General features: G+C 42.0%; 1 protein-coding gene, 1 long non-coding RNA gene and 1 pseudogene across 6 annotated transcripts in view; 2 read left to right on the forward strand and 1 right to left on the reverse strand.

Moving 5' to 3' along the window:
- CCBE1 (collagen and calcium binding EGF domains 1) overlaps positions 1-13,884 on the forward strand; it is a 287,475-nt gene that overhangs the window by 114,821 nt on the left and 158,770 nt on the right. The gene's annotated exons all lie outside the window — the stretch shown is intronic.
- LOC141409039 (uncharacterized) overlaps positions 1-13,884 on the forward strand; it is a 67,815-nt gene that overhangs the window by 10,863 nt on the left and 43,068 nt on the right. The window lies entirely within an intron of this gene.
- LOC102121717 (alcohol dehydrogenase class-3 pseudogene) lies at positions 9,900-11,321 on the reverse strand (annotated as a pseudogene).

The raw sequence follows: 13,884 nt of genomic DNA on the forward strand, positions 1-13,884 counted from the left end.
CTACCTCCTCCTACCCCCAGGAGAAGTTATGGTCAGATCAATGGAAGCAACGTCGGAAATAGTGGGCATTGAAATTTTCGGACAACTAGGGAAGTGCCTTGAAGTTCCTTTTCATCCACGAGAATCTCTAATTTTGTATCTTCAGTAGCGTTTAGGCTGTGTGTTCTGTTTTTGTTTTGTTTTGTTTTGTTTCCTGTGGGCTTACAATTAAAGCTGAAAGTGTAAGTTTCAATTTAGTAAAGGTGCTTAACTGAGAGAACCCATCCCTGTGCTGAGTTCAGGTGATGAATCCAATATGGGGTTAGAAATTAGCCTTAAAAAATGGTTACCAGCCCAGCGCAGTAGCTCATGCCTATAATCTCAGCACTTTGGGAGGCCAAGGTGAGAGGATCACTTAAGCTCAGTGGTTCAAGACTAGCCTGGGCAACATAGATCCCATCTCTACAAAAAAAAAAAAAAATCAATTTAGATGGGCATGGTGGTGCATGCCTGTAGGCAGTCACAGCTACTTAGGAGGCAGAGGTGGAAGGATTGCTCAAGCCCAGGAGTTGGAGGCTGCAGTGAGCTATGATTGTGCCACTGCACTTCAGCCTGGGTGACAGACAATCTGCCTTAAGGAACAAAAAGTTACCATGTCTCTGAAAGTTTGACTTTTTCCTTTGTAAAATTACATGATCTCTTTATAGTTAGCAAATTGAGTATTAGTTTTTACCTAGTTAACAAAGAGTTTGCGTTCTTTTGGGAGCAGGGTAGAAAGTAACTGAAAGAGGTTGGGTGTGGACGGGGCGGGGAGGGCTGGTGGCTGCCAGCCACCCTGAGCTATTGGGGCTGATCTTGCTGCTGTCAGGCTCAGCAAGGGCTCCCTTCCCCCGTCACTACTCCAGGGCATGTGTGATGCAGAGTTGAAGAGCCTGAGCTCTTAAGCCAAGAGTCTCTTGCCTCAGTCTCTGGCAAAAGCCTCCAAATAAAATCTTAGTCTGTTTGCACAAAACATTTAAATTCCAGCTTTTTCTCATCAAGTGGTTGGCTTTCGTGGTGTGGTCTGGAGATTATGATTAGACTGGTACCTGCTTAGCTGAGTAAAGTCTCAGGCTTGGACAACATCACCTCTGAAGTCTAAGACCCTAGAAGAAATCAGTGGAGCTGGGTGCGGTGGCTCAAGCCTGTAATCCCAGCACTTTGGGAGGCTGAGACGGGCGGATCACAAGGTCAGGAGATCGAGACCATCCTGGCTAACATGGTGAAACCCCGTCTCTACTAAAAAAAAAAAATACAAAAAGCTAGCCGGGCGAGGTGGCGGGCGCCTGTAGTCCCAGCTACTCGGGAGGCTGAGGCAGGAGAATGGCGTGAACCCGGGAGGCGGAGCTTGCAGTGAGCTGAGATCCGGCCACTGCACTCCAGCCCGGGTGACAGAGCGAGACTCCGTCTCAAAAAAAAAAAAAAAAAAAAAAAGAAATCAGTGGAAGTGGCATGGTCTCAGGTCACCATGCAGTTCTCTCTTCTGTTCATCACAAGTATGTGAGTTCAGGAGAAAGTATAAGAAAGTTAACTGAGGGGGAGAGGTGGTGGAGAAGACCTCATAGGAGAAGTTAATTTGACCCAAATCTTAAACAAGGGGTAGGATTTAGCCTGGTGAAGACAAAGGAAAAGAGCTTTTCAGAAGGGAGAGGAGCAACCTACTATGAGGCACAATGGCAGGCCAGTCAAGTGGGTCCAGAGGTTTTGTGAGAAAAACAGGAGCCCTGTACCTGGAGGGTGTCTTAGGGTCAAGTGGTAACCTCCAGTTCTCCCCTTTAATCTTCACACTTAGCCCCTGATTCCTAAGGAGGGTTAGGATTGTCAGGAACAAGACAAGGCAGAGAACCCAAAACACTAAATGGACCTGCTGCTGTGGTTGGATAAGACATTTGGGTGCAGTCGTTCTCAGTAGGGAGGTGGGGGCTTTGGGCAATATCTGAGACATTTTTGGTTGTCACAACTATAATAAATGCTACTAACATTTAGTAGGTGGATACCAGGAATTCTGCTAATCATCCTACAGTGCTTAGAACAGCCTTTCCAACTCCCCAGTGAGGAAGTATCTGGCCCCAACGTAAGTAATACAGAAGTAGAGAATGGTGTGGTTGGTGTATTTGGAGAAACCGGAAAGCCCCCTTTTATTCCTCTTTTCCTTAGGTTACTGAAAATGTTAGGAACTGTGAGCTATTTCTAAGCATTGGAAGATGAGAATGTGCTTTATTACCCAGTGAATCTGGGCATTTCCAAACTGGGGTCTGTTAGTTACCCTTGGGCATAGCTCCTATTCCTAGTATCCAATATCTGTTTTTTGGGGTTTTTTGGGGGGAGGTGGGGTGGGGGAGTATCTCACTCTGTTGCCAGGCTGGAATGCAGTGCTGCGATCTCGGCTCACTGAGATTCTCACCTCCCAGGTTCAAGCCATTCTCCTGCCTCAGCCTCCCGGGTAGCTGGGATTACAGGCATGCACCACCACACCCAGCTGATTTTTGTATTTTTAGTAGAGATGGGGTTTCACCATGTTGGCCAGGATGGTTTTGAACTCCTGACCTCATGATCCGCCTACCTCTGAAGGGGCTTTTCTTTTCAAGAGAGCCAAGGCCATATGAGTGGGAGTGCCTTGAACATTTTCAACAAGAATAAAACTCTGTTTAGTTTGCATTTCTCCTGTCCACATATATTCTATTCAGCTTTCCCTCCGTGTCAAGCAGTATGAAAAGCTGTCACTTCAGTTTCAGATGTGTTGGCAACTGATGCTCAAGTTAAAGGGAAGTAATCAAAGGAAGCAGCACAGAGCTCTGGTGCCTCTCCTCAAACGCAGGAGAGATGGCTTCTAATGGAAAGCACACAGAGGTGGATTAAAGTCACAAGCCAGGCCCCCTAGTGTGGCCAGCATGTCATGGCCCCTTCAGCGTTCTCTAGTCACCCACAGATGTGTGGCATCAACATGCGGGCTAGACTTCTTCTCCCACAGGAATTTTTCCCCTTTTATTTTGTTTTGTAAAATTTTGACTTTATGTAAAATGTTGGAAGCGAGCAAACAGTCCCATGGAAAAAAGCAAGAACTGGGTCAGGATCCCCCACCCGCGTCCAGACACCAGCTCCTACTTTGGGCAAGTTGCTTTACATTTTGGGGACTCCCTTGCCTGATATCAGAATAAGAATGTGGTACTAGATTATTCCCAAGATTATCTAACCCTAAGACTTTCTATTCTGATCCCTGAATATCTGAGACAGGTCTCAGTTAATTTAGAAAGTGTGTTTTGCCAAGGTTGAGGACGCGTGCCCATGATACAGCCTCAGGAGGTCCTAACGACACGTACCCAAGGTGGTCAGAGCATAATTTGGTTTTCTACATTTTGGGGGGACATGCGACATCAATCAGCGTATGCAGCATGAACATTGGTTCAGTCTGGAAAAGGCGGGACACCTCGAAGTGAAGGTGGGACAACTTGAAGCAGGGAGGGGGCTTCCAGGTTATAGGTAGATAAGAGGCAAATAGTTGCATTATTTTGAATTTCTGATTAGCGTCTCCAAAGGAGGCGATCAGATATGTGTTTATCTCAGCAGAGGGGTGACTTTAAATAGAACAAGAGGCAGGTTTGCCCTGAGCAGTTCCCAGCTTAAATTTTCCCTTTAGCTTAGTAATTGGGGGCCCCAATATTTTCCTTTCATACTATAATAGAACAACAACTGCCTTTACCCTCTTAGACCCAAAGTTTTCCCTCTTTGGCTTTCATAGAAGATCCATCCTATTCGAATCAGATGTGATTTGCTTTTCTCAAAGTATGGAAAAGAGGAGCTTCAGGATGATTCATTCTTAACGCTGTTCTTCAGACCCAGAGGCATCTTTCTTTACATGCACTCAGCAACAGCAGTTGTTCTGGGGGCAAAGGTGGTGGCTCAGTATGTTCCAGGTGTGCTCTGTCTCATCAGGTCAGCATGTGCCATAAAGTAATTAGAAATCCTGGGGCAAGGAATTGAATGCTGCTGTTGAGGGACAGTCCAGGACAGATCACAGGGGCAGAAGCACTAACGCAATAAGAGTCTAACATTCTGTTCTGCTGGCAGGCTCCAGGCGGGTGGCTGCCACCATAGAGCATGTAGGGACTGCCAAGGGTCCTCTGGAATTGTGTGTTGTCTAAGGTGGAACCATTGTCATGAATGTGGACAAATGCATTATCTAATAAAATTTGATTAAAATTGTCCTTGGTTGGAACCAAAATAATGATAGTAGTTTCCAATCTTAGCTGTACATTGAAAAGCTTTTTAAGTGCCCAATGCTTAGGTGACATACCAGGACCTCTGAATGAGAATCTCTGGGTCTCTGGGGCTGGGACATAGGAATCTGTTTTTTTGTTTGTTTGTTCGTTTTGTTTTTTTTGTTTTTGTTTTTGTTTTTTTTTTTAAAGATCCCCGTGTGATTCTAGTGGTCAGCTGAGATTGAGAGTAGCTATTCTTAGGAAATGTTTATCAGGTGCATGATCCACGTCCTGTCTGCACATACATGGAACTGTGAATTGTTGCTTGTTTCATCTTCCTGCAGTATTTCTTTTGTTTTCCCAGCTAGTTTTAGCAAATCTAGAGGCAAATAGGTGCATTTATCAAATACACAATTATAGAAGTTGTCAAAAAAGATAACTAACCTGTCAAGGCTTTGTTGAGGGGATTCCTGAGTTTTAAGAGAAGTTGGATAAGAAATCCTCTAGTATTCTGAGGGCCCAAAACTCAGTGATTTAGACTTCAATGGGGCCGAAATCTGTCTTTAAGCCAGTAATATGTCAAACATCTCTTTGTACTGTGACTTTTATGTCTTTACACTTTTTTCTGATAAAAAGAAGTATCTTTTTAAAAAAAATTATAAGTCCTGGGATACATGTGCAGGACGTGCAGGTTTGTTACATAGGTATACACGTGCCATGGTGGTTTGCTGCACCCATCAACTCGTTATCTACATTAGGTATTTCTCCTAATGCTATCCCTCCCCTAGCCACTCTCTGTCTTCACGGGCCCTGGTGTGTGATATTCCCCTCCCTGTGTCCATGTGTTCTCATTGTTCAACTCCCACTTATAAGTGAGAACATGAAGTGTTTGGTTTTCTGTTCCTGTGTTAGTTTGCTGAGAATGATGGTTTCCAGCTTCATCCAGCCCATCCTGCAAAGGACATGAACTCATCGTTTTTTATGGCTGCACAGTATTCTATGGTGTACATGTGCCACATTTTGTTTATCCAGTCTGTCATTGATGGGCATTTGGGTTGGTTCCAAGTCTTTGCTATTGTGAACAGTGCTGTGATAAACACATGTGTACATGTGTCTTTATAGCAGAATGATTTATAATCCTATGGATATATACCCAGTAATGGGATTGCCGGGTCAAATGGTATTTCTGGTTCTAGATCCTTGAGGAATCACCACACTATCTTCCACAATGGTTGAACTAATTTACACTCCCACCAACAGTGTAAAAGCATTTCTATTTCTCCACATCCTCTCCAGCATCTGTTTCCTGACTTTTTAATGATCGCCATTCTAACTGGTATGAGATGATATCTCAGTGTGGTTTTGATTTGCATTTCTCTAATGACCAGTGATGATGAGCTTTTTCTCATGTTTGTTGGCTGCATAAATATCTTCTTTTGAGAAGTGTCTGTTCATATCCTTTGCCCACTTTTTGATGGGGTTGTTTTTTTCTTGTAAATTTGTTTAAGTTCCTTGTAGATTCTGGATATTAGCCCTTTGTCAAAAGGATAGATTGCAAAACTTTTTTCCCATTCTGTAGGTTGCCTGTTCACTCTGATGATAGTTTCTTTTGTTGTGCAGAAGCTCTTTGGTTTAATCAGATACCATCTGTCAATTTTGGCTTTTGCTGCCATTGCTTTTGGTGTTTTAGTCATGAAGTTTTTGCCCATGTCTATGTCCTGGATGGTATTGCTTAAATTTTCTTCTAGAGTTTTTATGGTTTTAGGCCTTACGAAGAACAAGCACCTTCTGTTGAGCTATTTTCGCTCTGTAGATTGGCTTTCCTTTGTGACTAATTCACTTTGGTCAATCTATGTTATTGATTTTTTTTTCTCTGTTTACATCTGTTCAAAATTTCATACAGTAACGCTATAACTACCTCGTTTGTTGAACCAATAATACACATGGGGTGTGTGCCTATGTACAGGCATAGATTTGTCTTTTATATCTCTGCTCATTTATTCATGGATACATATGGAATTGATTCTTAAGAATCCACAAATTCTTATTAACACCTCTTTCTACTGGCAGACAAATTTGAGCATATTTTCATCAAATGTGATCTCAAATGTCTGGGGTAGACTTCATGATTCAGCTTAAGAAACTGGGGAATAGCAGAAGTGCCATCAATCGGGGCAGCTTAAGCTAGTCCCTGTGTCTTTCCAGGGGGCTTTCCTTTTATTAAATTAATCTTCAAACCTCCTCTGCACTGCCACACTTGGTTTTTGTTGGAGAGAAAATCAACTCCAGCTGGAACTGCTGCCTGGAGACTTAGAGCAGCCTCTGAGGTTGAGCTGCCATCTGGTGACCCTGCAAACGCTTTTCTCCCTAAGTTCACATTGGCCCCAAGCATGTGTTCAATGCTCAGCCTTTTCTCTCTCAAACTTCACCATCCCTTTCCCATTTTCTTCTAGATCCAGGACAGCTAAACACTCTCAGAAACACACCCACCACAAACACTTCTGCATCTCCACAAACACAAGTTCACATGAGGACCCTTCGGAGAAGGAAATAAAGTATTGGATTTCTTTTATGTGCCAGCCAGCTGGCCTTTAGCTTAGTATCAGGTTTTCTTTTGGTCCTGAGCATATAGGCATATCTGTGTCTAGAGTCAAGTTCAGAGAAAGAAGAGATTAGGGAGGAGTCAGAAAAAAATCTCTTTCAGGTAGGCAAAACCCACTATGCAGACTTGCTGGTATTCTCACTTCAAAAGACAGCAAACAGATCTTTAGGGAAAGGCACAATCTGAGCGAGACATGCATGGATTCCAAACAAATGGATGCATTTCAGCTCCTCTTTGTTTCTGAAGTCATTTGTTTGGCACCAAGACAGAAGCGTTGGAGGGTGCGGCAGGTTGGCAGAGCAAGTAGACAGGGCGTGGCTGGGTAAAGAAACCACGTGCAAGCCTCACTCACAGCTCACCATTGTGGGGGAGGCAGCAAAGCAATTTAATTCCACATTTAGTCACAATCAAAGGCAGAAAAGGGCAGCTTTTAGTCTTATGCCTTTGTTCACTACAGCTTTGCCCCAGTCATAAACGCCTAGGTTTTTCACAAGCCTTAGACATTGTTCCCATTTAACATTGATATTTCTACTAAAGCTTTTTATTGACACAAATATTTACAGACTTGAATATTTTTCTGAATGTCAAGTATAATGAGCTACTTTAAAAACAGCCATCTGAATGGTACAGCCATTTCGGAAAACAGTAACATTCTCTTACGAAGTTCAAGTGACCTGGCAGCTCTGTTCTTGAGTACCCAAGTGAAACGAAAACTTTTGTTCACACACACTCACAAAACTTGTATGCAAATATTTATAGCAGCTTTACTTGTAACCTCCAAAACCTGGAAACAAGCCGATTGCCTTTCATGTGTGTGTTGTGGTATATCCACAACATGAACACTAACTCGGCAATAAAAAGGAACATAAACTCATGAATGGATCTTAAATGCAAGAACATGAATGGAATGGATCTTAAATGCATGATGCCAAGTAAAAAAGACCAAATACAAAAAGAGTAGAAACTACCGTATGAGTCCACTTATGTGGAATTCTTACAAAGGAAAAATTAGAGAATAGCAATCAGTGTTTGCCTGGGGCTGGAGGGGAAGGGATTAACTAAAGGGACATGTGGGGTTAGGGTGATGTTCTGTATCTAGATTGTGATGGTAGTTACTGGCTGTATACTTATCGATTCCAGCGGAACTCCATCTATGTGAAATTGGTGAGGTGGGAGGGGCTCTTACCCATTATGACCTGCTCTGGGCATGAGAATTGTAGCTGCCAATGTGGATTATGACCAGTCTTCCAGATGATTACCTCTAGCCACCGTAACTTAGGACCGTATCAATGATGGTCAAAGGATTGGTTAAGAAAGACTGAAGAAAGACTGCATGAAATGAGAACTTTGCAGCGAACTTAAGCATAATATTCACAAGACTCTACAAGGGTCAACTGGTCTTTATTCTCTTTCTCCTCTCAAATTCTGCCATCCTTTGTCAGCATTGATCATATTGTGTTAGTCTGTATTACATATTAATTTCTAGTATCTGACTATAATTTGAACATTTTCAGTCTGAGGACACTTCTATTAAAATATCTCATCATGATTCCTGTAGGTTTGTCCCAAATGCTGGCTGGCAGCTTTGTGGATAACCTGGAAGAGTGCACTTTCCCCTTGACCTTGCTCTGCTCTTTCAGCTTTTGCCCTGTGATCTGCACCTGGTGCAGTCTGCCTCCTTGCATGTTTTGCATGAATTCTGTGGCAGGTAGGAGTGTGGATTAGTTTGCTAGGGCTGCCATTAAGAAGTGCCACCAACTGGGTGGCTCATAGAGGAGAGATTTATTGTCTCGTAGTTCTAGAGGTTGAAGTCTGAGATCAAGGCATCAGCAGAGTTGGTTCCTTCTGAGGACTGCGTGGAAGATTCTGTTCCAGGTCTGTCCCCCACCTTCTGCGGGTTTGTTAGCCATCTCTGGTGTTCCTTGGTGTGCAGGAGAATCACCCCAATCTCTGCCTTTATCCTTACATGGTGTTTTCCCCGTGTGTGTGTCTCTACATCCAAATTTCCCCCTTTTTATGTGGATGGGATTAGAGACCCACCCTTCTTCAGTATGACCTCGTCTTACTAATTACATCTGCAACAACCCTACTTTTCAAATGTCACATTCTGAGGTCCTGAGGGTTAGGACTTCCACATGGATGAATTTTAGAGGGACATGATTCAACCCATAACAGTGTGTGCTAATTCTTTTTAACAGGAGGAAGAGTCATCTACCTAGAGGTATAAGCTGAAGTCTGTCCTCACCCCAGGCAAACACATGGATGCCACAAGACCTATGTAACAAAGCTAAACACCTTGCCAGGCTACAGTGTGACAGAGAATATCCGTGCAAATCTGCTTCATGAAAGTTACATTAGCCAGCACATTTTTTATTTCAGCTTTCTTCCTCAAAAATAGAGTATAGAGTTTGAAGTTATATTTTTGTGGAATATATGTGTAGAGTTAAGATGAAATAACTGGGAGGAAGTTTGTGAAATCAGTTCATGGTTTTGACCCAATTTATAACGAGCCATGTTAGGGCAATGTAATTTCTACTACAGTGTTGTAGATACAGACCCTGTTTCTCTAATATACCACATTGGCCTTTCATTTCCTGTAAGTGTGGTTTATTAAGTAAGATGTTTTATGATACAACTGTGAGCTTATATTTCACATCTTCAGTTTCTTTCAACTAAATTATTGGAAGTTCTAAACTAAAGATACTTTTTAGACAACTAATCATATTATAAATTCTTCAAAACCGTTGCATTGTGGTCAGTTGCAGAATCACTGTGTCTAATCTAGACTCACTGAAAAAGCCATCTAACATTATTATAATCAGATCGCATGGGAGGCACTAGTATGAACCAGTGATGCCTAAACTCTAAATTATGTCAGGAGTTACTGGTCCCCTGGGTGTAGACTTTTTTAGTCCCAGCTGCTGTTCCATTTGCGCCTCGTAGCACAGATAGAACGTGTCCTATTTGAAATGAGGGAAAACTGAAGAACCAGAAGAGCATTTAGAATGGTAATTATTTTGAAGATTTTGACAGTTCATTCATTTAGCAAAAATATATTTAATACCTATTACATGAAACTATTTTATTTTTTTTCCACACAAACGCAGAAATTACTTTTATTATGTTAAAATATTCCTTAATGAGCTAGCAATTATTTATGTGGAGGAGAGTCCGGAAAACAGGTTCATGACTGAATTATCCTTGTCCTTGATTATATTCATGAATTACAAATATCACACTATTCTCTGGAGTAGCTGTGAAGCTCTACGAGGCTGTGAGGTTAGAGGAGCTTCTCCCTGCCTGTTAAGCTGCTCCCATAGCATCACAAAAGGATGGACATTATTTTTCTCTTTTGAATTAAATCTTTACAACAGTTCGAATGCTCTTTCCAGAATGCATCAGTTCAAAGGCTTTGTTAATTTCATCAAAAGACAGATTGTGAGTCACAAATTCATCAACATTTATCTTTTTGGACATATATTCAGACACCAACTTTGGGACACTTTCAACACTCTTCCATCCTCCAAAGGCAGTGCATTTCCATGTGCGACCTGTTACCAGCTGGAATGGACGAGTGGCAATTTCTTCACCTGAAGCAGCTACTCCAACCACCACGCTGACACCCCAGCCCTTGTGACACGCCTCAAGTGCTGCTCTCATGACCTTCACATTACCAATACATTCAAAGGAATAGTCTACTCCTCCATCAGTCATCTCAATGAGCACTTCCTGGATGGGTTTACTAAAATCCTGAGGGTTAATACATTCAGTGGCTCCAAACTCTTTGGCCCTTGCAAATTTATCTTTATTGACGTCCACACCAATGATCCGGGATGCACCAGCCACTTTGCAGCCCATGATAACTGCCAGTCCAACTCCTCCCAGGCCAAAGACCGCACAAACAGAGCCAGGCTCCACCTTGGCAGTGTTCACAGCAGCACCATAACCAGTTGAAATGCCACAACCTAGAAGGCAGACTTTATCCAAAGGTGCTAAAGGATCTATTTTAGCAACAGAGATATCAGCCACAACTGTGTATTCAGAAAATGTGCTGGTTCCCATGTAATGCAAAATTGTCTTTCCTTTGCAAGTAAATCTGCTGGTACCATCTGGCATTAATCCTTTCCCTTGAGTGACTCTTATCTTCTGGCAAAGGTTAGTTTTATGATTTAGACAAAATTTGCATTCTCCACACTGTGGGATGTAAAGTGGGATGACAGTGTCACCCGCCTTCAGTTTAGTAACTCCCTCGCCAACACTTTCCACAATTCCAGCACCTCATGTCCCAAGATCACTGGAAAACAACCCTCAGGCTCAGCTCCGCTCAGGGTATAGGCATCGGTGTGGCAAACTGCAGTGGCAATGATCTTGATTCGAACTTCATGAGCCTTTGGGGGTGCCACCTCTATCTCCTCTATGGAAAGAGGCTTTCCAGCCTCCCAAGCAACTGCAGCCTTGCACTTGATAACCTGGTTCGCCATGTCCACGGGTTTTGGTCAGCACCGGGTGCGGATATTCGGACTGGGCTGCGCGGTGACGGCGGCGTGGGCGTGGCGAGCCATGAAACTATTTTAAAAATCAACATTTCCTGTCCTTGAGATTCTCCTGATGAAATGGGAAAGCTAGCTATGTAAATAGATGAATCATTTAATATACCAAATGGAATCATGGAAGCATAGGTTAAGTTCTGTAGGATTCTGGATGTTTAAGGCAGTGACTCTAACTTGTAGTAGTAATAGTACAGCAGTATCTCCATTTTCTACTTGTGAAGGTGTGGGCAGTAGGATTTAAGATAATTCTTGTAAGTTCCTTGATTTTATTTTTTTTCTCTGCACTTTTAACCAAGTTATTTCAACTAAAGTGGTGAGAAAATAGTAGTGCGAATGTCTTGGAGACTTTGGGTTAAACATTAGGGTTGGGGACTGTATATTGGTCAGGGGTCCTCAGAGAAACAGAACCAACAAGATATCTAGAAAGAGAAGTTTATTTTAAGAAATTGGCTCACACAATTGGTGGTGCTTCGTAAGTTGAAACAGAGGGTAAGCTGGAGATTGAGGTAAGTTGAAACAGGGTAAGCTGGAGATTGAGGTAAGAGCTGATGTTGCAGTCTTGAGTCTGAAGACTGGAAACAGGCAGATTTTGTGTTACCATCTGAAGATAGGAGTTTTTCTCCAGTAAGCCTCAGTGTTTGCTCTTAAGGTCTTCAACTGATTGGATGAGGCCTATCATACATATATATTTTAGACAGAGTCTTGCTCTTTTGCCCAGGCTGGAGTGCAGAATCCTGGCTCACTGCAGCCTTTGCCTCCCAGGTTCAAGCAATTCTGGTGCCTCAGCTTCCTGAGTAGCTAGGACTACAGGTGCATACCACCATGCCTGGCTTATTTTCGTACTTTGAGGAGAGACAGAGTTTCACTATGTTGGCCTGGCTGGTCTTGGAACTCCTGGCCTCAAGTGATCCACCCGCCTTGGTATCCCAAAGTTCAGGGATTACAGGTGTGAGCCACTGTGCCCAGCCCTGTCCACATTATTAAAGGCCGTATACTTTACTCAAAGTCTACTGATACTGGATGTTTGTCACATCTTCAAATATCTTTACAGCAACACTTAGACTAATGTTAGTCCAAACAACTGGACACCTTGGTCTAATCAGATTGACACATAAACTAAAACCATCTTAGGGGCACACACATATGTGTACTCTTTAATGTCTTCAAGATACTGCCCTCTCAATGAAGCACAAATGTTCTGAGAAGTTGTAGTTTATTCTTGCGAAAATGGTCCTGGGATTCAGTTTCAGCTGCCTGCCCTCTGAAAGCTGTCCCTGCCTCCCTATTAAGCAAACATATCTATATTTGCTAAACTTTGAAAGTGAATAAGGTTAATCAACCAGTAGAAATTATCCTGATTTATGTATTTTGACATTTCTCATAAAGCAGATTTTTTGAACAATGTGATATAAAGCTGTGATAGAGGATATTAAGAAGGAAAACTATTATCTAGTGATTTTCTTCCTTGAAGTATTTCATTTGGAAGCATGATCAAATCAATCTCTGGTAAAGTCTACATTGTGCCATTTCACATGGTTTTAATTATGTTACAAAAAAAACCCATATGATATTCTAGAATCTCAAAAAATCGATCTGTAATAACAGGAAATCCAGGACCTTTTTTATTTAGTCTCTTTATAACAACAATTGGTTCCAGCTTCACAGGGCAAGGGGGAAAAAACCCATAAAATTTGTGACAGCTACAATAATAGCTGTCTTGGCTCCGTTAAACTCAAAAGCAAGCTGACTGAGGGATTGATTTGATACTACAAGACATTTTGAAAAAATATGCGTTCACTCACTGTCATGGGCTTCAGGGTTTATTTCGTTTCATGCTCAGTAACTACGAAAATGCCAGCAAATGTCAAGTAAAAAATTCTTTTCATTTTTGTTTTCTTCCCTAGATACCATGTCTGCCAAAACAACCACAACAAAAACCCATTTTGGTGTCAATCTTTGATCATTCTGAAAAGGATGTAGGCCGTTCCTAGGTTTCTCCAGAGATTAAAAACTAGACTAGAATTTCCAGTAGTCTAAAGGGTGAACTGTGTCTAAACAACATTTGCCACCAACTCTTATTAAAATCCAGATCGATGAGCCCCACCCCTAGAGTTTCAGTAGGTCTTGGGTGAGGCCTGAGAACTTGCATTTCTAATTCCAAAGTAGGGATCATACTTTGAGAGAATGACTCTTCTGTAGGTATGAGATAAAACATATTAGGAGATTAAATTAACCCCATTATACGCCCTCCATATATGTACAGATTTTCCATTTCATTCATGTTTATTCATTTATTCATTTTAGTATTTAATGGGACTACTATAAGGATAGATTTTTTAAAATCACTATTATCAAAGACCTTAAGATCTAATTTTTTTTAAAGCAAGAAGAAGCACATAAGGAAAAGTTACATAATAATGTAAAGCAATAATATATGATTACTTGCCAAATGCTTCAGCCTTTCCTGATGCCATTAGCAAGCTGACTTCTGAAAGGAGCTGAGTTAATTCTGGCT

This window comes from Macaca fascicularis, chromosome 18 (assembly GCF_037993035.2).
Source record: "Macaca fascicularis isolate 582-1 chromosome 18, T2T-MFA8v1.1".
Lineage (NCBI taxonomy): Eukaryota > Metazoa > Chordata > Mammalia > Primates > Cercopithecidae > Macaca > Macaca fascicularis.